Source organism: Heteronotia binoei, chromosome 1 (assembly GCF_032191835.1).
Source record: "Heteronotia binoei isolate CCM8104 ecotype False Entrance Well chromosome 1, APGP_CSIRO_Hbin_v1, whole genome shotgun sequence".
Taxonomy (NCBI): domain Eukaryota; kingdom Metazoa; phylum Chordata; class Lepidosauria; order Squamata; family Gekkonidae; genus Heteronotia; species Heteronotia binoei.
This window is the reverse complement of record NC_083223.1, coordinates 173130143-173154436: the sequence shown is the minus strand read 5'-3', so window position 1 is coordinate 173154436 and position 24294 is coordinate 173130143. Positions and strand designations below refer to the sequence as shown.

Below are 24294 nucleotides of genomic sequence, written 5' to 3'. Positions count from 1 at the left end.
AAAGGCAACAGACAATCCTAGGGTTGCCAGGTCCAACTCAGAAAGTATCTGGGGACTCTGGGGGTGGAGCCAGGAGATTTTCCCATTACTTAATATAAATAAAAAATACATCAGTGCACTTCCCTTGAATACAGTCTTCATTTCCTTATCCTCCAGCAGCTAAACTTCCACTAAATGAAAGTCAACACTCACACTCTCATAAAGCAGCTGAAATAAACACAGATAGCATCAACAACCTCAGATATGCAGATGATACCACTCTAATAGCAGAAAGTGAGGAGGACCTAAAGAACCTCATGTTGAGGTTGAAAGAGGAGAGCACAAAAGTAGGCTTGAAACTCAACATAAAAAAAACTAAGATCATGGGATCCGGCCCCATCACACTATGGCAAATAGAAGGGGAAGACTTGGAAGTTATGACAGACTTCACATTTCTGGGATCCAAGATCACTGCAGATGGTGACTGTAGCCATGAAATTAAAAGACATTTGCTCCTTGGGAGGACAACTATGGTGAACCTGGGCAGTATAATAAAAAGTAGAGACATCACCCTGCCAACAAAAGTCTGTATAGTCAAAGCGATGGTATTCCCAGTAGTAATGTATGGCTGTGAGAGCTGGACCATAAGGAAGGCAGAGCACAGAAGAATAGATGCTTTTGAGCTGTGGTGCAGCAGAAGAATCCTGCGAGTCCCTTGGACTGCAAGAAGATCAAATCAGTCAGTCCTAAGGGAAATCAACCCAGACTGTTCCCTGGAAGGTCAGATACTGAAGCTGAAGCTCAAATACTTTGGCCACCAAATGAGAAGGGAGCACTTACTGGAGAAGATCCTGATGCTGGGAAAGGCAGAAGGCAAAAGAAGAAGGGGACAGCAAAAGATAAGATGGGTGGACAGCATTGCTGATGTAACAAATACGAATTTGAGCCGACTTCGGAGGATGGTGGAAGACAAGAGGGCCTGGCGTGACTTTGTCCATGGGGTCGCAAAGAGTCGGACTCGACTGTGTGACTGAACAACAACAAAGCAAGACACACTTTTATATTTTCACTGGGGCAATTTACTCACGTTGCTGAATATAACCATCTTCTATATTTCAACCAACTTCTCCAGACTAATAGGAAAACACAAGAACAGTCTAGGGGATGGAATCTTCCTCCAAACAAACAGAGGGACTGAGAGCAACGTGACTCTGCTTGCCCCACCACTCTGCAGCTTTCCTGCTAAGATTTAGAGGCACACACACATTCAGAAACACAAACAGTTGCAAGCTTTTTCTAAAACTGCCGAGGTTTGAAGGTACATGATGGCTGTTGGAGTGGGGCTTCCCCCACCAGCCAGTTGACTGGCAGCAGGAAGGAGACTGAAATACTGGAGGATCCCCTGCCCAGACCTGGGGACTGGCAAGCCTAGGTTCTTCAGTGCCATCCTTCTGTTCCCTCCACCCTTTTGTCTCCTGAAGTGACTAGCTGGAAGAATTGTCTCTCTCCTTATTACCCTTCACAAGTGCATTTGATTTGCTTTGTCAATAGCATAAGGAACATAAGTAGTGCCCTTCCAGCATCCCTATCTCACACAGCAGACAACCAGTACTCTGGAGGGCCAACAACAAGGCTTAGAGGCCAAGGCCTCCAACACATACATGGTTGTACTGTCTGAAGGAACTCATGAAGTCATGCCTGAGCCTTTTGGAAATAAGTGACCCTAAATGGGAGTACTGCTTGTCTTTGCCTAAAGCTACATGACTCTGTCCCTTATAATACACTGTAATCACAATGCTTCAAAATTGTACTTTCCAACATTTCACAGTCAGAAGCAGATGCATGTAACACTCCTTGTCAATAATCACTATGCAAACCATCCAATTTTTTACGTGTTGTTGAAGACTCTGCTCCAGCTGCTGTATATATTCACTCAGCTATAGCTTGTTTTAATTTAAAAGCAAAGTGGGTGTTCTTGTTAAGAGGGTTTTTTTTTTAAAAAAAATGTCCAACCAGATATTATCATCAACAGTTAAAAATATGTCAGCAGGCACAGTGCATGAAACTGCAGGCTAAGCATGACATTGGGGCTCTGAGTTTGTGTGTGCATGAATTTATGTGCATATCCAGTATACATATCTACCCCCAACACAGACTTAGGGAGCAGTCTACACATAAGAAAGTCTTATTTTATTCAGTAGTGCCTACTTACAGGAAAGTGTTTAAACACTTGAGGGAGGAAGCTGAAGAATACCAATAGGATTTCGTACCAGACATGTGGGACTTGCCATGACAAACAGGAACTACTGAACGGTGGTGTTATATGATATTCCAGTTTTTTTTCCATCATGAAAATAAAGCCTTTTAATAACATGCACACAGAGGATCCAAACTGGCTTTACTTCAGCAAGATTGTTCTAGTAGATCAGCAGGCACCTACAAAGTAGTATACCTTTGGGCCCTGTGTGCAGCGCTGTGATAAAGGCAAGCTCACTGGGTCCTGCTGCACAGCACAGCAGGTTGTCTTCTACCTCTGTTATCCAACAAAGGGAGCTTTTGCTCTTGAAAGCTTAACACCCTGAAATTGGTCTCCAACAAGGTTCCACTGGACTTGAATCTTACTGCAGATCAACACAACTACCCTCTAAAACTAATCCTGCTACTGAAATGTAAAAATTCTATACAGAGCCCCTTAAGCAGCAACAGTGGGGAAAACGCAACCTGCTGCAGCAAGGCAGCTCTTGCAAGATGTCTGTTTCTATTGTATTAGATTTCTTGGTATAACCTTCTTCCTGAATGGAGCAGTGGCTGACTGATAGCTTGCCTTGGGACATATGTTAACCACTGGGGGTGAATGCAACTGAATGAGGTAGAACTTGAGAATTTAGGGCTAATGTCCATCTGAAAGCCAAAGGCCAGGCTGTCAAAAGTTATCAGGGGCTGAAGGAGGAACACAGCTTTCTGTCAAGCATGGTAGAATTTCACTGGTAATTAATTGTTTTAGGGTCCTCCATAAAGCTGGTCTGTGAAATATCATGAAGGACCCAAGTATGTTAACGCTGTTATTCTTTCCCTCCCCCCCTCCTCACTTTATTGCTTTTGAAGTAGAGTAGAGAAAAACGAAACTGACTTAAGAAAGAGTAATCAGCACCTTCCCATACATTCCTGTCTGGGAGTGTGAAACATCTGGGGAAAGCAAGGACGAGATACTGATAACATTGTGGGAATGCAGACATTTATGATAGTTTATGTGTTAGAGCGCATCTCTTGCCCCCACCTTTGGGAACCCTTTGAAGTATATCTTAAAAGTATTGTATCAATGTATTCTTAGCATCACTCTCAAGAACCTGTTCAAGGAGAAAGTATTGGTTTATCAATAAACGTAGTTTTGTATCCACTTGACTCGTCATTGAATAATGCATGCTTGACATTTTGAGAGTGATCCTATAAGAAGTTTAATGGCCCTGGCAACACTGTAACCAGATGGCTGAAAAGATTCCAGTGAGCAGTGAACTTCCAGAACCCGAAGAAGGGGCGAGAGCACCCACTCCACCATGGCATGTGCTGGACGCCTGGAGAGTCGCAGGAAAGGGCTCCCCTCTCCACATTCAACAACTCTCAGTCACCTCCCATCACTGGCAACCGCGCACGTCCACCACCACGATGGATGAGGCTCCGGCGTGGAGAGATGCAATCCTGACCAGGCACATGCGCCGAGTGAGAATGACCGCGGGCAACAGCGAGGCGGCTGAGCCCAGAGAGGAGGGGAGTGCCACCACAGCCTGCACGGAAGCCGACCCCCCCCCCCCTCTTGTTAGAAGGTGAGACGGCTGGAGCCCAGGATCCAACAGGTCCTGGGGACGAGGAAGATGAGATAGCTTGAGAATTCCGCTCGATGGTGAGAAAGGAAGTCGAAGAGGTCACCAAGGGGTTGCGGGATGAGATGCAAGCGATGACCACCATGATGGCCGGAGAATTCAACCAGCAGGTCGACTGTATCCTGAGAATGGCGGACCTGAAAAGAGCCCCACAACCACCTGTGGCTAGACCACCTGTGGCTTCTTCTGGATAGCATTTGTACATATCATCTCCCATGTTAGTGAATGGGAACTGGCCTTTTACAGTTTCAGTGCCTGCCCACCTCCTTATTTATTTATATATGTATGTACTTAAATATTTATACATTGCTTTTCTACCCACAGGGACCCAAAGCAGCTTACAACAGAAGGAATAATACCACACAAACCAGTGCACAGCAAACAACTAACTACATCTTTATCTAGATTCAGATGGGTAGCTCTGTTGGTCTGAGGCAGCAGAACAAAGTTTCAGTCCAGTGGCACATTTAAGAACATAAGAGAAGCCATGTTGGATCAGGCCAATGGCCCATCCAGTCCAACACACTGTGTCACATAAGAACATAAGAGAAGCCCTGTTGGATCAGGCCAATGGCCCATCCAGTCCAACACTCTGTGTCACACAGTGGCAAAAAAATTTATATATACACACACACTGTGGCTAATAGCCACTGATGGACCTCTGCTCCATATTTTTATCTAAACCCCTCTTGAAGGTGGCTATGCAATTTTGGTGGCCCTCTATGAAAAAGGATGTTTCTGAGTTTGTGGCCTCTTGCCCTATTTGCTTGATGGCGAAAAGGAGGGGAGGGAACCCCCCCGGCCCGTTAAAACCTCTGGAAACCGCTACCCGCCCTTGGTCTGTAGTGTCAATGGATTTTATAGTAGAACTACCAGTCTCGCAAGGGAAAGCCATAATCCTGGTAGTAGTGGACACCTTTTAAAAACAGGTGCATTTCATCCCGTGCGCGCAATTGCCAACAGCCAGAAGGCTAGCCTATTTGTTTTTACATCACATTGTGAAAATCCACTCATTCCCAGATCAGATCATTAGTGACCGCGGCCCGCAGTTCGTTGCCAACTTCTGGTGGGAGTTCTGCAAACTAATGGGTATAGAACAAGGTTTGAGGTCGGCATACCATTCTCAAACAGACGGCCAGATGGAACGAGTAAATACGCTTTTACAGCAATATTTACGGTGTTATGTAAATCACCAACAGTCCAATTGGGTAGACCTATTGCCGTTTGCAGAGTATGGATATAATAACAGTGTTCCTAGCTCAACCAAAGCTTCCCCCTTCCAAATTGTTAATGGGTATGAAGGCAAGCCTGTCCCGTTGCTACCAGGGGGAGAACGAGCCGGAGACCCCACCACGTTTGAACAATGGTGGGAAAAAATGGGGAAAAGTTGGAAAGGGATTCAGGAGAACCTGGAACTGGCGAAAGAAGCTTATAAGAAACAATATGACAAATCACATGTTCCAGTGTGGGATTTCAAAGTGGGTGATTCAGTGTTTGTGTCAACCAAAAACCTTCCGTTGAATCAACCTTCAAAGAAACTGGCTTATCGATTTTTGGGGCCATTCAAAATAAAGAGGATAATCAATAAAGTGACAGTAGAACTGGAATTGCCCAAGATGTTTAGTAAAATACGCCCTGTCTTTCATTGCAGTCTTTTGCGAAGAGACCCGGGTGGTACTCCTTGACACCCTCGACAGCCAGCTCCACAACTTATCCAGATTGGGAATCAGAGTCACCATGAAGTGGAAGAAATTTTAGATGTGAAATTGAAACATGGGGTATTATATTATCTGATTAAGTGGAAGCATTTCCCTGCCAGCCTAAATGAATGGGTGGCAGAGCAAAATGTCTTAGCCCCTGATTTGGTGAACAAGTTTTATAAAGCATTTCCTCAGAAACCCCGGCTCTGATTAAAGGGGGGGGGGCAGTTTGTAAAGCATGGTAGAATTTCACTGGTAATTAATTGTTTTAGGGCCCTCCATAAAGCTGGTTGTGAAATATCATGGAGGACCCAAGTATGTTAACTCTGTTATTCTTTCCCTCCCCCCCCCCCCCAGCTTTATTGCTTTTGAAGTAGAGTAGAGAAAAACGAAACTAACTTAAGAAAGAGTAATCAGCACCTTTCCATACATTCCTGTCTGGGAGTGTGAAACATCTGGGGAAAGCAAGGACGAGATACTGATAACATTGTGGGAATGTAGACATTTATGATAGTTTATGTGTTAGAGCGCATCTCTTGCCCCCACCTTTGGGAACCCTTTGAAATATATCTTAAAAGTATTGTATCAATGTATTCTTAGCATCACTCTCAAGAACCTGTTCAAGGAGAAAGTATTGGTTTATCAATAAACGTAGTTTTGTATCCACTTGACTCGTCATTGAATACCACATGCTTGACACTTCCTATGAAAAAGGTAAGGTTTGTCATTCTGCTTTGTGAATGCTATGAAATACATTTAGTTAAACTGCTTTTTGGCGGTTTCAGTTTGAGCGGCTTTTGCGCCGGGAGCTTCCGGCTTTTCTGGCTGCTCCGCAGCGTTTAGTGCGAAATCCGCGCAGATCTTGCGCGGTGAAGAGGGGGGTCGCGCCGGCGGAAGGTGAGTGCAAAAACGACCATAGGGTTGTCAGGCCCAGCTCACTGCAATTCCCAACCTCCTCTGCCACATTGCAAGTGATGCAGCTGGGCAGCTGTGGCTCCTGGCCACTCCTCCACATACTGAGAGTGATGCAGTCAGGTGCCGCAGCTCCTGGCCACCCCCTTACTGAGAGCATCTGGCTGCCGCAGCTCCCAGACCGCCCACTACACACTGGGAGTGACTCAGCTAGGCACCATGGCTTCCAGCCTCACCCCTACTCACAGCACCACAGCCATGGCTCCCAGCCACCCCTTCCCACAAACTGAGAGCTACACAGCCAGATCACCACGGCTCCCAGCCATCCCCTACACACTCTGAGGGTGAGGCAGCTGGCTGTCACAGCTCCCAGGCACGCCCCCCCCACACAAACACACCTTGAGCAATGCAGCTGGGTCCTCAGATAGAGGAGTTAGGTGTGCTGTCTGCCCATGCACAGACACACTTTTAAAAGGGGGGATTTAACCCCCCTCTCATAACTTTATGCCAATTTCAGATTTTTTTTCTGCAAACCTGGGGGGTCCCCCCAAATCTACAGAAAAATCTATCTCAGTGTAGTCTTGATCTGCAGATTCAGATATCCACAGATCTACCTACTCATACAGATTATGAACTGGACCATTTAGCATATACTAGGGCATATCCATTCCTAATGTTCCTATTTAAAGGGGGCAGGGCAAAAGGTATGGCTGCTATACACTTTCCTTCTTCAGTCTTTATGACAGCTTTCTAGCCTCCAGGAATAACATTATCTTCCTTGCCTTTGGCACAATTTCCAATCAGTCAGAGGAAGTGAGGGCCTTGTGGGACCTTGTCCAGTTCTGCAAGGCCTCCAAGACCACTCTCTTCTGGCTGGCTTTCAACTGACACTGAACTTGTATCGTAGGGAAATTGAAGAAATACTGTCACCATTGAAAATGAAATTATATGACATCAAAGAGACTAGCACCAAATTATTTTGACTCGTTTAATTATTGAATTTATAATTTAATAATAGGTATGGCAGGGGTGACCAACGGTAGCTCTCCAGATGTTTTTTGCCTACAACTCCCATCAGCCCCAGCCATTGGCCATGCTGGCTGGGGCTGATGGGAGTTGTAGGCAAAAAACATCTGGAGAGCTACCGCTGGCCACCCCTGATGTATGGTTTTAATTGTTTGTTGTGGTTTTATACTGTGAGCCGCCCTGAGCCTGCTTCGGCGAGCAGGGCGGGATATAAATAAAATAAAATAAATCTGGCAGATGTTTTTATAACATTCTATAGGGGAAACAATTTTGTTAATTTTTGGACATTGGCATTGCAGATGGGCACACAAGTGTTCTTAGAAAAAAGTGGTATCTAATTTCAGTCCTGAAGACCTAAATGCTACCAAATATGTACCATTATTTATGTAGAGTAACCATCAGGAGCCAGAAAATAAAAGTCTCATGTGTAACACCAGATCTGCGCATTATGCTGTGTCCGGGCCCAGAACCCCCGTGCCTGGACTCCCAATCTCTCTGGACGCTCTCAGGAGTTTACTGCTGTTCCCCTTCCTTGGAGCATCAAGCCAAGGCAGAGGTGACAGTGCTGGAGAGGAGACCATTGCTAGTAGGTCTCCAATACTCATTGGGTGAGAAGCTGAAGTGGACACCAGCTGTGAACTCAGGGGGTCTGGGAGGTGAGAAGGAGAAAGAGAGGAACAGCAAACCCAGATGACTACTCAACTGACTACTCAGACTATTAGCGGATGGTGATGCCAAGAGGTTCCCAGCAGGAAGCAAACACTGTGACACCCAGCCAACTGGCTACACCTTCCAACAGCCAACAACAGGGACAGGTGAGAATTTATTTTATTTATTTATTTCTGTTAATAATGGGCACGGCAGGGGGTGGGCTCTGGATGGACTCTGCCAGTAGATTATATGTTCTGGTAAAGGGACAGGACAGGAATCCAATAAAGAGTGGGGAGGGAGAGTAAAAAGGGAGCTTCCTGAGGCAGCTGGGGAGGAGACTGATAAGCCCTAACTTCCTCTGTTGCTGTAAATAACAAGGGCCAGGAGGAGGAGCTGTGGGTATGCTAAATCCTCTCCCCTCCCCAACTGAATCTCTGAGGCCTGAGGACAAAATGTTGAATTCAGATAAAGGAAACTTTGGGTCAAGTCACTGCTCACTGATAAAACACCTGGGTGGTGTGGATCACTACCATACCTGAAAGAATAGCTACGAGGATAAATGAGATTAAAAACATGTTAAGGATTTATGAACTCAAATTATATAGGAATAAATAACAATTAATGGAAAATGTGGAAGTGGAGAACAAGACTGTGAATTCTTAAAAACTTGAAATGAGTTTTTAAATTTTAAACATTTATTTTGAGGAACAGAAAACATCAAACCCCTTCTTCTGGATAGCATCTGTACATATCACCTCCCATGTTAGCGAATGGGAACTGGCCTTTTACAGTTTCAGTGCCTGCCCACCTCCTTATTTATTTATATATGTATGTACTTAAATATTTATACATTGCTTTTCTACCTGCAGGGACCCAAAGCAGCTTACAACAGAAGGAATAATACCACACAAACCAGTGCACAGCAAACAACTAACTACATCTTTATCTAGATTCAGATGGGTAGCTCTGTTGGTCTGAGGCAGCAGAACAAAGTTTCAGTCCAGTGGCACATTTAAGAACATAAGAGAAGCCATGTTGGATCAGGCCAATGGCCCATCCAGTCCAACACTCTGTGTCACACAGTGGCCCAAAAAATTTATATATACAGACACGCTGTGGCTAATAGCCACTGATGGACCTCTGCTCCATATTTTTATCTAAACCCCTCTTGAAGGTGGCTATGCTTGTGGCCGCCACCACCTCCTGTGGCAGTGAATTCCACATGTTAATCACCCTTTGGGTGAGGAAGTACTTCCTTTTATCTGTTTTAACCTGTCTGCTCAGCAATTTCATTGAATTCCCACAAGTTCTTGTATTGTGAGAAAGGGAGAAAAGTACTTCTTTCTCTACTTTCTCCATCCCATGCATTATCTTGTAAACCTCTATCATGTCACCCCGCAGTCGACGTTTCTCCAAGCTAAAGAGCCCCAAGTGTTTCAACCTTTCTTCATAGGGAAAGTGTTCCAGCCGTTTAATCATTCTAGTTGCCCTTTTCTGGACTTTCTCCAATGCTATAATATCCTTTTTGAGGTGCGGCGACCAGAACTGCACACAGTACTCCAAATGAGACCGCACCATTGATTTATACAGGGGCATTATGATACTGGCTGATTTGTTTTCAATTCCCTTCCTAATAATTCCCAGCATGGTGTTGGCCTTTTTTATTGCACATGCAGACTGTCTTGACATTTTCAGTGAGTTATCTACCATGACCTCAAGATCTCTCTCTTGGTCAGTCTCTGTCAGTTCACACCCCATCAACTTGTATTTGTAACTGGGATTCTTGGCCCCAATGTGCATTACTTTGCACATGGCCACGTTGAACCGCATCTGCCACGTTGACGCCCACTCACCCAGCCTCAACAGATCCCTTTGGAGTTCCTCACAATCCTCTCTGGTTCTCACCACCCTGAACAATTTAGTGTCATCCACAAACTTGGCCTCTTCACTGCTCACTTAAGACCATTTAAGACCAACAAAGTTTTATTCAAGGTGTAGTGTATCAGGAAATAATATGCGACCGGGCGCAGGGGCAACTGGGCCGTCCCAGAAGCCCCAGCGCCGGGCGCGAATTCCCCGCCAATGAATAGCTGTGGTGGGAAGTTCAACGGGTCAGGATTGGCCTGACCAACCCCGTAGGCTGTACCGGGGATTGTATATAAGTGGGACCCGGCCCGCGTGTTCCCCATCTTGCAACGTGCTCCTAATAAACAATGTTGCCCTACTCTCGTCTCCGCTTCGAGTACGTTACACTGGCGACGAGGATGGGATGCTAGCCTTATTGGCTACGACGGAGATCTTGGGCAACGAACGACCGGTCACGACCGCCGCTGCCACCATGGCCAACCAGGGCGGAATCACCGGCTACCTCGAACCCTTCGACCCTGCAAATCCAGAGGGCTGGGAGTCCTACTCGGAACGGGTCGAGTTCTACCTCCGGGCCAACAAGATCACCGACGCCGGAGCAAAGAGGGATGTTCTCCTGAGCGTATGCGGGCCTGCCACGTTCGAGATCGCAAAGGGTCTCTCGGCGCCCGCCCGCCTGGCGGAGAAATCCTACGAGGAGATCATCAGACTCCTCACGGGCCACTTCTTGCCGCAGCCCTCACGGGTGGCTCGCAGATTCCTGTTCCACAGGAGGGACCAGGCGGCAGGAGAATCGGCCGCCGACTATCTGGCAGCCCTCCGCAAGATCGCCGGGAACTGCAACTTCCCCCAGTTGGAAGACACCCTGGCCGACCGATTCACGTGGGGCCTCTGCGACGAGAGGCTCCAGCAGAAGCTCTTCGCCAAAGAAGAGCTCACCATCCAGAACGCCTTCAGCGAAGCGGTGGCGTTCGAGAGGACCTCCAGGACCTTTCCCAAGACCCGGTCAGACGCCGTCCACCACGAGGAGCTGGACCACGACCGCATGGAGGAGGGAGAAGCCTACCAGCTGCGTCGCCCCGCCGGCCCACCCAACAGAGCGGCCCTACGCCCCCGAGCGGCCGATCGACCACCGGCGTCGGAGAGGGTTCCGGCCACCAAGTGCGCCAGTTGCGGCAACTCCCACGATCGGAGAGACTGCCAGTACCGGACCTGGGACTGCCGGAGCTGCGGGAAGACCGGCCACATCGCCAGGGCTTGCCGGGTCAAGCTCAACCGACGGAGGCCGACCACGCACCACGAGTCAGCGGAGTCCCACTCCATAGACTCCACGTCACTACAGGTACTGAACTTGCCCCTCGCCACCCCCGATAAAATTAAAGTGGCAGTCCTCATCGAAGGGAACCCCTGCCAAATGGAGGTGGACTCAGGTTCCTCCATTTCCCTCATAGTGGAGGAGACCCTGAGGGAACTGTGCCCCCGGCAGCGGCTGCAACTACGGCCGGCGAACTTCATACTCCGGGACTTCCAGAAGAACCCGGTGCAAATTGCGGGGTGGGCGCGGGTGCAAGTCGAGAGGGGGTCCTTCTACGGGCCGCTGGACATCCTGGTGGTAAAGCGCCAACTTGCCACCCTGCTAGGACTGGCATGGTTCAAACCCTTGGGGATACGCGTGGAGGGGGTGGGGCAAACCTTAACGCCCAGCGGGTTCGGGGAGATTTGCAAAGAGTTCCCCAAAGTATTCGATGGGTCCCTGGGAAGCTACAAGGGGCCGGCCATCTCCCTGCCCCTAGACCCCACGGTCAGGCCGATTCGGCTCAAGGCAAGGAGGGTTCCGTTCGCCTTGAAGCCCAAAATAGAGGCCGAACTAGACTGCCTCACAGCCCAGGGAGTCCTGGAGCCAGTGGACTACGCCCCCTGGGAGACCCCCATCGTAACCCCACTAAAGCCAAACGGGGAGGTGCGGATCTGTGCAGACTACAAATGCACGATAAACCGGGCACTGCAGGATAACCCCTACCCAGTGCCGGTGGTGAGCCACGTCCTGGCTGCCCTCGCGGGGTCTAAAATCTTCGGAAAGCTGGATCTGGCCCAGGCCTACCAACAGCTCCCGGTAGACAATAAGACGGCCGAGGCCCAGACGATAGTAATGCATAGGGGGGCCTTCCGGGTGAGGAGGCTACAGTTCGGGGTAAGCGTCGCTCCGGGGATTTTCCAGAGCATAATGGACGCTCTCCTTAAAGGGATCCCCGGAGTCCAGCCGTTCTTCGATGACGTTTTAGTCGCCGCCCCGGACCCCGAAGAATTTGGCAACCGCCTACGAGAGGTGCTCCGCCGGTTCCAGGCGGCGGGGCTCAAAGTCAAGAGGGAGAAGTGCCTGCTGGGGGTTCCGCGGGTGGAGTTCCTGGGGTTCGCCGTGGACGCAGCGGGAATCCACCCCACGGAAGAAAAGACACGGGCCATCGTGCAAGCTCCGGCCCCCAACTGCAAAGCGGAGCTACAAAGCTTCTTGGGGGTCCTTAACTTTTATCACTCATTCCTCCCCCACAAGGCAGCCCTAGCGGAGCCCCTTCACCGCCTACTGGACAAAAAAGCCCCTTGGGTTTGGGGCAAACGACAAGCCGCCGCGTTCCAGGCGGTCAAGGACGTTCTGGTGTCCAATGCGGTGCTCCACCATTTTGACGAGGGCCTCCCCGTCATCTTGGCTTGCGATGCGTCGCCGTATGGGGTGGGAGCAGTCCTGGGGCACCAACTCCCGGACGGGAGAGAGGTGCCGGTAGCGTACTACTCCCGCACACTGACACCGGCAGAGCGCAATTACGCGCAGATAGACAAGGAGGCTCTGGCGATCGTGGCGGGGGTCCGCAAGTTCCATGAATATCTGTACGGGCGGAGGTTCACCATAGCCACGGACCACAAGCCCCTCTTAGGTCTGCTGGCCCCAGATCGACAAACCCCCCAAATTCTGTCACAGCGCGTGTTGAGGTGGAATCAATTCCTCAACTCCTACACTTACACACTGGTACACCGGGCCGGCAAAGCTATGGGTCACGCAGACGCGCTCAGCCGCTTGCCGCTCCCGGAAATGGGTCCAGACCCCGCCCCCGCACACCAGGTCATGCTGATGGAAAGCCTCCCAGAGCCGCCCCTCCACGCAGCGGAGGTCGCCAAGGCCACCCAGAAACATAAGACACTTGCACGGGTGCTCGACTGGGTGGTGAGGGGGTGGCCAGAGGGGAACATGGGGGAAGAATTCAAACCCTATAAGGTCAGGAGGGAGGAACTAGCGGCCCACAAGGGGTGCCTACTATGGGGAAGTAGGGTGGTGATTCCGCCCCCGCTGCAAAGGCGTGTTCTAGAATCCCTCCATGAAACCCACCCCGGCATAGTTCGTATGAAGGCCCTGGCCAGAAGCTACGTCTGGTGGCCGGGAATGGACGGGGAAATAGAGAGTTGGGTCCGCAGGTGCCAGACGTGCCAGGAGTCGCGGCCCGAGCCTCCCAGCGCCCCCGCCACTAGGTGGGAGTCCACCAGGAAACCATGGTCGAGACTCCACCTCGACTTCGCCGGGCCATTCCAGGGGCAGATCTTCATGATAATAGTGGACGCCTACACCAAGTGGCTCGAGGTCATCCCCGTAGGGTCCACCTCGTCCGCAGCCGCAATCCGAGCATTACGCAGGGTCTTAAGCACACACGGTATCCCGGACACCATAGTCTCGGACAATGGGACCGCGTTCACGTCCGCAGACTTCCAGGCGTTCCTCCAGCGATACCTTATCAGGCACATAAGGTCGGCCCCCTTCCACCCAGCCACCAACGGTCAGGCAGAGCGGATGGTCCGCACCACCAAGGAAGCCCTGGGCCGTATTGTACAGGGAGACTGGGACCACCGATTAGCGGCATTCCTATTCGACAATAGGGTCACCCCCAACCCGGTCACAGGGGTTAGCCCGGCCGAGCTCCTCATGGGACGAAAGCTCATAACCCGGCTGGACAGACTACACCCTGACCGGGCGTCAGACACCCGCGAGAGCCCCGAGGTCCGGGACGCCGTCAGGGGTTTCTTCGCGGGCGACCCGGTTTACGCCCGGAACTACGCAAGGGGCCCCAATTGGGTGGCGGGCCGAGTGCTACGAGTCACCGGGTCCCGCCACTACGACATATCAACTGAGGGGGGCCAGGTACTACGGCGGCACATAGACCAATTGCGGCGCCGCACGCTACCAGAGGAACTGGCGGGCACAGAAGAGGCAAGAGCCGGAGGGGAGCCCAACGGGGACCGACCGGAGGACGCGGCCCCATCACCCCTGACGCCGGCCCAGGTAGCACCGGAACCGCCAGAGCCCGAAGGTGCAGAAGAACCAGTCCGGCCGCCACCGTCCGCACCAGGGTCCCCCGCAGCATCAGATGCGGTGGTGGCGCCTCCCCCACAGGACCCCCCCAGACGGTCCACCAGGGAGCGCCGACCTCCCGCATATCTGCAAGACTATGTTCATTAACCAGGGGGGGAGGGGTGTAGTGTATCAGGAAATAATATGCGACCGGGCGCAGGGGCAACTGGGCCGTCCCAGAAGCCCCAGCGCCGGGCGCGAATTCCCCGCCAATGAATAGCTGTGGCGGGAAGTTCAACGGGTCAGGATTGGCCTGACCAACCCCGTAGGCTGTACCGGGGATTGTATATAAGTGGGACCCGGCCCGCGTGTTCCCCATCTTGCAACGTGCTCCTAATAAACAATGTTGCCCTACTCTCGTCTCCGCTTCGAGTACGTTACACAAGGTATGTGCATGCACACAAAAACTTATACCCAGAAAAAACTTTGTTGGTCTTAAATGTGTCACTGGACTCCAACTTTGTTCTACATCTTGATCTGTTTGTGGTTAGCTGGCTCATCTGAAGATGCAGGCTGCAAACCCAAGGGCTCTTTGGATGTTGCAGTTCAGCCCACATCCTTGCTGCTGGCCATACCCATGCTTTGTAATGCGAAGGGGAAAGAACTAATTTTGCTATTGCAAGCAGAGTTAAATCCTTCTGAGCCATTGACTTCCATGGACTTAGACGTTGTTCTACTTAGGCTTGCTTTTGTGAGCCTCACCTCTGCCTCAAAGAGCCCCAAAAGGGGGAAGTAGTTAATTGGTTGTCAGTAGTGAACTGGGAGGTCAGCAGCAAGGATGCCAGGCATGCAATGGTGTAGGATTAGGCAGAGGTGATGGTGAGGGAGTACCTCGCTAAGTCCCTTGAGCCTGATGACTCTTATCCCCTGGATTACTGATCACACAAGGCTGTAATCTGACCCAACCTCTCTTGTATGGCCATGAGCCCTGAATCCACCTAACACCCAAACCCCAGCAGGGGAGAGGAGTTCACCTTTAGGAGAGTATAAAATGTGAGTCTTCAGCTGAGGCAGCATGAGCAGAGAGATAGTAGCTAAGCCCCTCTGCTCAGCATGAGCAGAGAGATGGGGGAACTCAGAGCCCTGAGTCCACCTAACACCCAAATCCCAGCAGAGGAAGGGTGTTCACAATCAGGAATAAATGGATGTGCTCTGCTTTTAACCAATTCCTTGGCTCTCTGTCTGACTGCCAACAGTCAAGAGAGGAATGGGTGTGGAGTTGAGCTGATATATAGCATTCTGATCCCATAGAGCAGAATGGAAACTCTGTTACTGGCAGCCAGCAGTGCCTGTGAAGCTTTGGAGAGCTCCTGTTGGTGTTTCTAATACTGGAGAATTCCACCCTCACCCGTTGCTTTGATGTTTTGTAAACAGTTTAATTGAGCAGAGTCAGTATTCCCCCTAAACTAACTTAATGTGAGCTAGCTCACAGTTCTTTTGCCTCTGGCTCACACATTTTTTACTTAGCTCAGGAAGGATGGCCCCAGAGCAAACTAATTTATGCAGTAGCCAAATCACTCATTCACAACTTTAATGCCAGTAGCTCAAAAACTAGAATTTTTGCTCATGAGTCTCCACAGCTTAGAGGGAGCATTGGAGACAGTCTGTCTGGAAAGGCATCCATTCACAAACTGTCACGAACAGCATGAAAATTCATGGAATGTTCATGACCACTGCCCCGCCATGAGTTTCACTTTGCAAACCACAAACCAGATCAAATTTGTCACAAACTTTAGTTCAAAAACGGGTTCATGCCCATCCCTACCTATGAGCCATGGGTACGACCTTGGAGGCAGTAAACTGCAGGATATTTTGATTCCCGCAAACGTCAAATGAAGAATAGCAGTTTTTTCAAAGAAAATCAGTATATTCTGATACAATTCTTGGCCAAAAATATAAAAGAATACATTTGACATTAATAGTTTGTTTGACTAATTATATGCCAAAGGTTCTTGGTTTTGCCAGTAACAATAAGTGGGCACAATCTCCCAACTATTGCTCCCACAAGAACTGCATTTTTCCAATGGAATTTGTGTGGGAGCAGCATATGTTGGATTGTACCCAATGCTTTCAGAAATGTAAAAAACACATTATCTCATGGAAAGTGTTGACAATCAGTGAAAATGTTTTACTATGTCTGCACCAAGATGCAAAAATATAGCAGAGCATATAGTGTTGCGAATAAAGAAGTTTCAAAAACATTATCTAGCAATAAGCAGGGAAAACTGTACCTTTTTAATTCTTTTAGACCAGAGGTGTCGAGCTCATTTGTTATGATAGCCAGAACTGAAATAAAAGTTACTTTGTCGGGCCAGGCCACGTGTGCCATAAAATGTAATGCCAGGTGGCAAACCTAATTAATAACATTGTATTTTACTCAAAATACAGACAAAAGCAATTGATTTCTAGGAGCAAAAACAATTGTTTTACTGGGAAACCACCAAAACATATTAAGTGTATTTAATAATATGCAAAACTAGTTTTCTCCCCCAAGGGATACAATACATGGAGTGAATGTCTTATATTTCCATACAAATTGGTTAGTTTTTGTATATATAATAGGAGATGAGTCATCTACCTTGCAAGTTAACAAGGTAGTTTTTCAGCACCCCCCCCCCCCACTCCCAGCCCCAGCAGTCCAGCATGGCTATGATCTGGCTCTAGCTCTTTGTTTCCTCTCTTTCCCTGTCCTACTGCTGAGGACCCATCCCCACCTGGCTCAGGAAGGGGGAGGTCTGAACCTGGCTCTCCCAGATTTCCCCACTGCCAGTTCCTATCCCTCCTGCATTTTTTACAGAAGCTGAGGGGAAGGCCTGACAAAAAAGGCTGTTTCCAAAGCCTTCAGGGCATGTTTTTTGTCCTCTTGTGACTCCTTTTCCTTCATGGGGTGAGAACAAATGTGGGGGAGAAGGGAGGTCACTGCCCCCCCCCCCAACAGTCATTCTGTATCCAGAATGATTACCCAACCGAGTGTAACAGGAAAGCCACATTTATCACAAAAAGCAATTTACAAGCACATCATGGTGTATTGTAAAATATTCCTGTAATCTCAAATTGATTAGGCTTAGCCCTGACCTGGATAGTCTAGGCAAGCCTGATCTCATCAGATCTCAGAAGCTAAGCAGGGTCAACCCTGACAAGCACTTGGATGGGAGATTTCCAATTCCAGGGCTGGGGCATATGCAGGATTTATTCAGTCATCTCTCTGACTATCCTCCATGCCCCCAGTAGGGGTCAGTCACCAGAGGTCACCATGACTTCCAGGTGTGTGTTTGTGCATGCGCGCATGCGCACATGCATGCGTGCACACACACACACACAGACCAATAATATTAAGTTAAATTAAGTAGGCTTATTTATGACAGGTTTGTTCCAACAGATCTTAACTTCTTAACTTGTCATCATGCCAATTAATTATAAATAAAAGTGTAATTTAAAAATGTGATGAACTCCTTTCTGCCATTTATAGCAACTAAAGAAGAATTGCAGATTTATATCCCGCCCTTCTTTCTGAATCAGAGACTCAGAGCGGCTTACAATCTACTATATCTTCTCCCCCCACAACAGATGCCCTGTGAGGTGGGTGGGGCTGGAGAGGGCTCTCACAGCAGCTGCCCTTTCAAGGACAACCTCTGAGATAGCTATGGCTAACCCAAGGCCATTCCAGCAGGTGCAAGTGGAGGAGTGGGGAATCAAACCCAGTTCTCCCAGATAAGAATCCACGCACTTAACCACTACACCAAACTGGCTCTCTAAACCAAACCACTACACCAAACAGTAACTACAGCAAGCTCCTGCACCCCTGAGGTTATGGTTGAATGTGGATGGCATATTTAGCAACTGTCATGAATATAGCCAGAAACAGAGTGGAACAGTTGCTGAACCTCTGGCTCACTGTTGTGTACATGCTCGTTCACTTTCTCAAAGAACTCCAAAAGGTTAATGAGACAGGACTTCCCTTTGCAGAAGTCATGCTCCCTCAGCAGGCTTTGTCTTTCTATGTACTTAACAATTCTACTTTTGAATACAGTTTCTACTAATTTGTCATGAATAGACATTAGACTGACTGGCCTGTAATTTCCTGGTTTCCCTCTGGACCTCTTTGCTATATTCCAGCTTTCTAGTAGAGTGGCTAAGTCTAGTGATAGATTACATACATGGGGTAGTAGATCAACTCTTTCTTATTTGAGTTCCCTAAGAACTCTTGGGTGTATGTCATCAGGACCTTGACACTTGCTGGCCCCAAAACCAGGGAAACCCCCACCCTCAGTGGGAGCTTGGGAAGAGGAAGATGATGATATTGGATTTATATCCCGCCCTCCACTCCGAAGAGTCTCAGAGCAGCTCACAATCTCCTTTACCTTCCTCCCCCACAACAGACACCCTGTGAGGTGGGTGGGGCTGGAGAGTGCTCTCACAGCAGTTGCCCTTTCAAGGACAACCTCTGCCAGAGCTATGGCTGACCCAAGGCCATGCTAGCAAGTGCAAGTGGGGAATCAAACCCGGTTCTCCCAGATAAGAGTCCGCACACTTAACCACTACACCAAACTGGCTCTCCTGAGCCTACTCAGCAGTGCCTTTCCTAATCTGTTGAATACATTTTATCTGGGCATCAATCAGTGTGGTTTTAAATAGCTTACAAGAACATCTAGGGATTTGACTTTGTGTCTCTGTCAGCTTCCTTTCAGCTATTTCCTTCATTTTTGTAAAGTTCCCTCTTGAAATTGTATGTTACACTTTGGGACTTCAGGGGTAACTTTTCATTGACAGGAATGCTGAACTTCAACACTGTTCAACAACCTCTACATCTCTCACCACGTCTTGAGTCCTACTCAGAACCAAGTCCAAGATCACTACTCCCTGATTGGCTCTGTGACCACCTGTTCCAGTGCACAGTCATTTAAGATATCTAGGTATCTCTTTTCTACAGCATGACTCGAGCATGTTTATCCAGTCAATGTGAGGGTAGCTGAAGTCTCCCAGTATCATAACATCTGCTTTAGTACCCTCCCTTATTTCCTTCTCCATCTCAAGATCAGTCTCAATGGTTTGATTAGGTGGGTGATGGTATTAAAGATGTGAAGGCTCAAGGGGGCAATGGAAAAAAAAATCAGAAAAACATTTTTCTTGGGTTTTTTTTTCCTCTTGAGGCCCCTTTTCCCAATTTTTCTGATGGTAAAATCAGAAATACGGGGGAGTACTGGGTGGGAGGGAGGAAGCTTCTATGAAATAATTTCTCTTTTAGAATGAGTGAACTGCTTTTAAAGACAAGGTGGGCATGCTGTAGACATATACAGCTTTTAAAGCCAAGGTGTATTTCTGAACCGAGAAGGATACAGAATCTTCATGAGGGGAGCATGCAGGGCTTTCATTGTTTCTCAACAGTTAGATGCCTTCTGATGTCCTTTTGACATGACATGGTTGAACTCATCTCTCCCTTAAACCAGTGTACACATTTACCCTCAGACAAGGTAAAAGTAGTTTATTGCCCTATCTTGTGGGAGGGAGAGGAAAAAGATCAGAATTAGATGGGGCAGAAACTGCATCAAAACCCCAGAAGAAAATGGAAAGTTTAACTGAGAAATGAGCTCTCTCTAACCCCCCTTGGCTTCTGCAAGGTACATGGGCTAAGACAGCATTGGTTTCATAAGCCTGCAGTTTTCTTCCAAGTATTGAATCTAGGGATGGTCATGAACCAGGAAAGTGAGAGTTTGCCACTCTCTCCCTTCTCCAGCCACAGTGACTCTGTTTAACCCCCTTCTCTGGAGTCGTGCTGCAGCCATGGCATGATCTGTCCATCATATCCTATGGGTCCATAGGGTACAATGGAGAGATCTCTCCCCATCTCTTTTGCTCTTGAGGAAGCAAAAAAAGATTGGGGAGAGGTCTTCTCATGGACTCAGGTGGGGCTCTGCTGGGTTGCTTAGTTGAAGCTGGACAGCCCAGCAGAGTCTGCAAAACAGCTGAACCTGTGGGGAGCAGTTTCCCCATGGGCTCAGGTGGGGCTCTGCTGGGCTGCTTGGTTGAAGTCTGACAGCCCACCAGAGTCTGCAAAACAGCTGATCTTGTGGAGAGAGTCTGCCTGCGGCACCACCTGGGGCTCTGAGGGAAGGCAGCTTGAATTGTCTTCCTTCTTGGGATCAACTTTCCCAAGTGCCCCATGGCTGTGGGGGGTAGTTTAAACTGCCTCCCCTTGGCTTTCCCAAGTGCCCAGCAGCTGCAGGGCACCTGAGGAAGTGAAGGCTTGGGGGCAGTTTAAACTGCTTCCCTTTGGCTTTCCCAAGTTCCCAGCAACTGTAGGACATCTGGAAAGCTGAGGCTTGGAGGGGGGCAGTTTAAACTGCCTCTCCTTGGTTTTCCCCAAGCACCCTGCACCCACAGGAGTGCCTGGGGAAGCCTTCCCTTGTTTGTGGGAGGCATGTTCTCTGAACCACTCTGAAATGAACCATGAACCAGACCAATTCATGCACAAATCATGGTTCATGTCTAATTGAATCTATTTGCAATCGTGCTTATACAAAACTAATGTATTTATAACTTTTAACTTCCATAAATCTATCAGGTATTGCAATTTTGTATGCAATTTTGTATAACTATAAATGATGCATTTTATGTTGTTAAAACAGTAGAATTAGTTTAGGTTTGATAGAACAGTAAGTATTGCATATATTTCAGTTTTCTCCCACATTCCCATTTTTTCAGAAAAATGGGGTAGGCAAACAAAAAACAACCTCAAAATGTTGTTTTTCAGCCTGGGAATTAGGCAGGGCTGAACACAGTCAGTACTTGGATGGGAGACCACCAAGGAAGACCAGAGTTGGCAATGGCAAACTATATCTGCTTGCCTCTTGCCTTGAGAAGCCCATGAAGGTTTGCCATAAGTTGATTGCAACTTGATAACAATTGTATATGGAACATAAAAGAGGGAATTAGATCATGCTTTCTGTCCATGATTTATATAGTCTGTCCCTCTGATTCAGCATAACTTACTAGCAGAACCATATACAGTCAGGTATGGTCATGGATTCTGGTTGTTGTGAGGTTCCTAAAACATAGATAGAGTTTACATGCATGCATTGTGTATGTGTGTGTAGTCTCTTTGCACAGGTTTTGCTGAACACATCTGAGAAGGGAAGGGGCAGCAGGCAATACTTCTCATTGTATACACTTCGAGGCTACATACACCTAACATGTGAATGGGACCTTCGACACTCTTTTAGTTCATTGTCTCCAATCTCATGTGTGACAATCCAATCTGTACACTCCAGGAATGAAGTTATGTGCCCTTACCACTCCTGAGGCCTCACACAGATTTTTTTTTAAACCGTCAAGACTAGCCAGCTATAATCTACTTAATTTGTATTTACCAGTGCAGTTTTAAGAACCTGGAAGCAGTCAAAAGAATCTGGTTTTTAAAAACAGTGAATGTTAGCAAGCATACAGAAAATTTGACTAAACAAAGTATTGAGGTTTTGTCTGGCTGATAAATCTCTGGATGGCAAAGGCATTTACCTGAACTTGTACCTTCACTGCCCTTCTCAAAGGTATTCTGTGAGGGTTTATATTTTATAATACCTCCACTGACTTCGCCTCAGAAGCAGTGATGAGTGATGAAACAGCCATGCACATTGCAAAATAAAATAAAGATGCATGATTTCACTATTCTTGAACCCATACCTCAACCCAGAGTCATATTTAACTAGTGCCAATAATGGTGTTTCCTGGATTTTTAATTTCATTCATGCTTTTCTTCAACAAAAGGATGAATATATCTCCCTGTTATTCCAGAAATCTCATCACTGCCAAGTAATTTGTCAGATCAGATTAAATGAGATGAGAAACAAGTCCGTTCAAAATCTAGTGGCAATCTGCATTCAGCAAATAGCACTTTATTCGGTTGAAGTCAAAACGGAAATCTTTGCATAGAACAGTGGTCTGAATCTAGAAACAACCCTTGTTGCCTGAGAAATAGAGGCAGGAACTCATTTTGTGTTCTCTACACAAATATACACTTTGTTTACCATGGCTAAATGCAAGCTGTCTTATTGTCTTTATTGTAAAATCCTATTTGAAAATCTAGTGCCTTTGATTGAATTCCTTTTGCAGTGATGTGCTAATGAATTATGACAATTTTAGCTGCTTTCCGATTAGCCTCTGGGACTTACTTAGCTTTCCAAATAAGAAAGAAAGAAAGTTCTCTGTCCCAAAACAGTTTCCTTCTTGAAATATGTAATTACTTTATTGCCCTGAAAGGGATGCAGATATCAACCAAGCATTCAGAACTGTCTTTCTCTCTCTGAAACATTTGCTCGAGGCAGTCAGTACGTGTTGCTACTGGTCTGACACAAATCACATTGTAGAGACTTATCAAGAATCTAATCTCTCTAGGAGAAGGTGAGCTGCAGTGACAAGCTTGATAGTGCTAGCCGTCTTCAAAGTCTTCCTAGAATAGCAGCCATTCAGCACAGGAGGATATTTGAAAAAGAGGCTCCTCTACTGCATACACACGCACACACATATATAACCACTCTGCTTTTCCGATCCCAGATCGGTAGCTGAGTTACTTTACCAAACATTACATAAAACAGATCCAGGGGGTAGCCATGTTGGTCTGAAGCAATAGAACAAAGTTAGAGTCCAATAGCACCTTTAAGACATGTTCTACATAAAACAGAGTCTCATCACAACAAGAAATTAATTGTGGCATAACTTGTGAATCAGATGCATGAGGATGTAATATGTTTTACCAATATCTTTGCCATCAGAAACTGGTATAATATCCAAAAAGATATTCCCAAACCAGTTAACTACATGAATTCATCCTTTCATCCATCTCATGAATGTGCTTCAATTGGCTCACTCAGCTGGTTTTGTGGGCAAGGCCAGATTCTCTTCAGTTTAAAGAAGGTACCACATTTCCAAGTGGATCTTCCTTAGCAATTTGCCAATAGATAGCAGTAAATATGTTCTTCAAAAACCACTATCTTTACAGAAATTGACTGAAAACAGCAACATTACAGCAACATCTTAACTCAATATTTGTGCAATTCTGACACAGGAAGAATAAAAGGTGGTGGTAGTGGAATGAAACCTAGGCTTAAAAATAAGTACAGCTTTAAACAGCTCCATAAATTATATACCTACTGCTTTCCCTGAAAAATAATATCCATCAAATAATTGTGCATTCTCTTTGTGTGTATATGTTTGTGACTTTGAAGGCACACTTAATAATTTATAAAATCTATATCAACTATAGTACAATTTTATTTACACTTCTTATCCTCATGAATTCTGCTGCATGCATAGAGCTTAAAATTGCAAAAAAAATATTTTTTTTTAAATATCCCTACCCATTCCCCACAAGTCCTATTTCCTTCAAAAAGTAATGCTATAGGAATTGAAGTGAAGTAATCAGTATTACCTTGCTGGAGGTGTATGGTTTTTTTAAAAGTCCTTTTCTCCACCTTGTAAATCTGGGTTATTTTTTTTCCAAGATGTTCTATACCGCAAACTTCAGACAATTTTAGTCTAAAGAATCAGAAATTAGTAGGAAAAAGAGTCCAGGACACCTTTTTCCTTTCTCATCAAACATTCCCGTCAAGCTCCCAGTAGTTTGAAAGACACATTAAACTCCTTCTCCCTCTCTCTCTCTCTCCCTCTCTCTCTTTCTGTCACCACAAACACAGAGCTCCTTACACTGATGTAGCTGCTGAATTAGGCGGTGCACTTTTAAATTTCTCCCTCCCACTTTTTTTTCCTGGTGGGGATTCTGATATTGTGAGAACTAAATTAGCATGTACTATTTTTGTCAGAGTGTGGAACCTTATGGAAATCCAAGACTATCTTGACTTTGTTTTGGTTTAGTACTTCAGAGTTTCTTTGTGCACTC

The 24294-nt window shown here is 47.2% G+C and overlaps 1 protein-coding gene across 1 annotated transcript in view; it reads right to left on the bottom strand.

Moving 5' to 3' along the window:
• The window catches only part of VIT (vitrin), a 125667-nt gene extending 101593 nt beyond the window's left edge, over positions 1 to 24074 (bottom strand). The window contains exon 1 of the mRNA XM_060244182.1: positions 23827 to 24074. The gene's annotated coding sequence lies outside the window, so the exon portion shown is untranslated. The remainder of the gene's footprint in view (positions 1 to 23826) is intronic.
• Between the last annotated feature and the right edge of the window lie 220 nt (positions 24075 to 24294).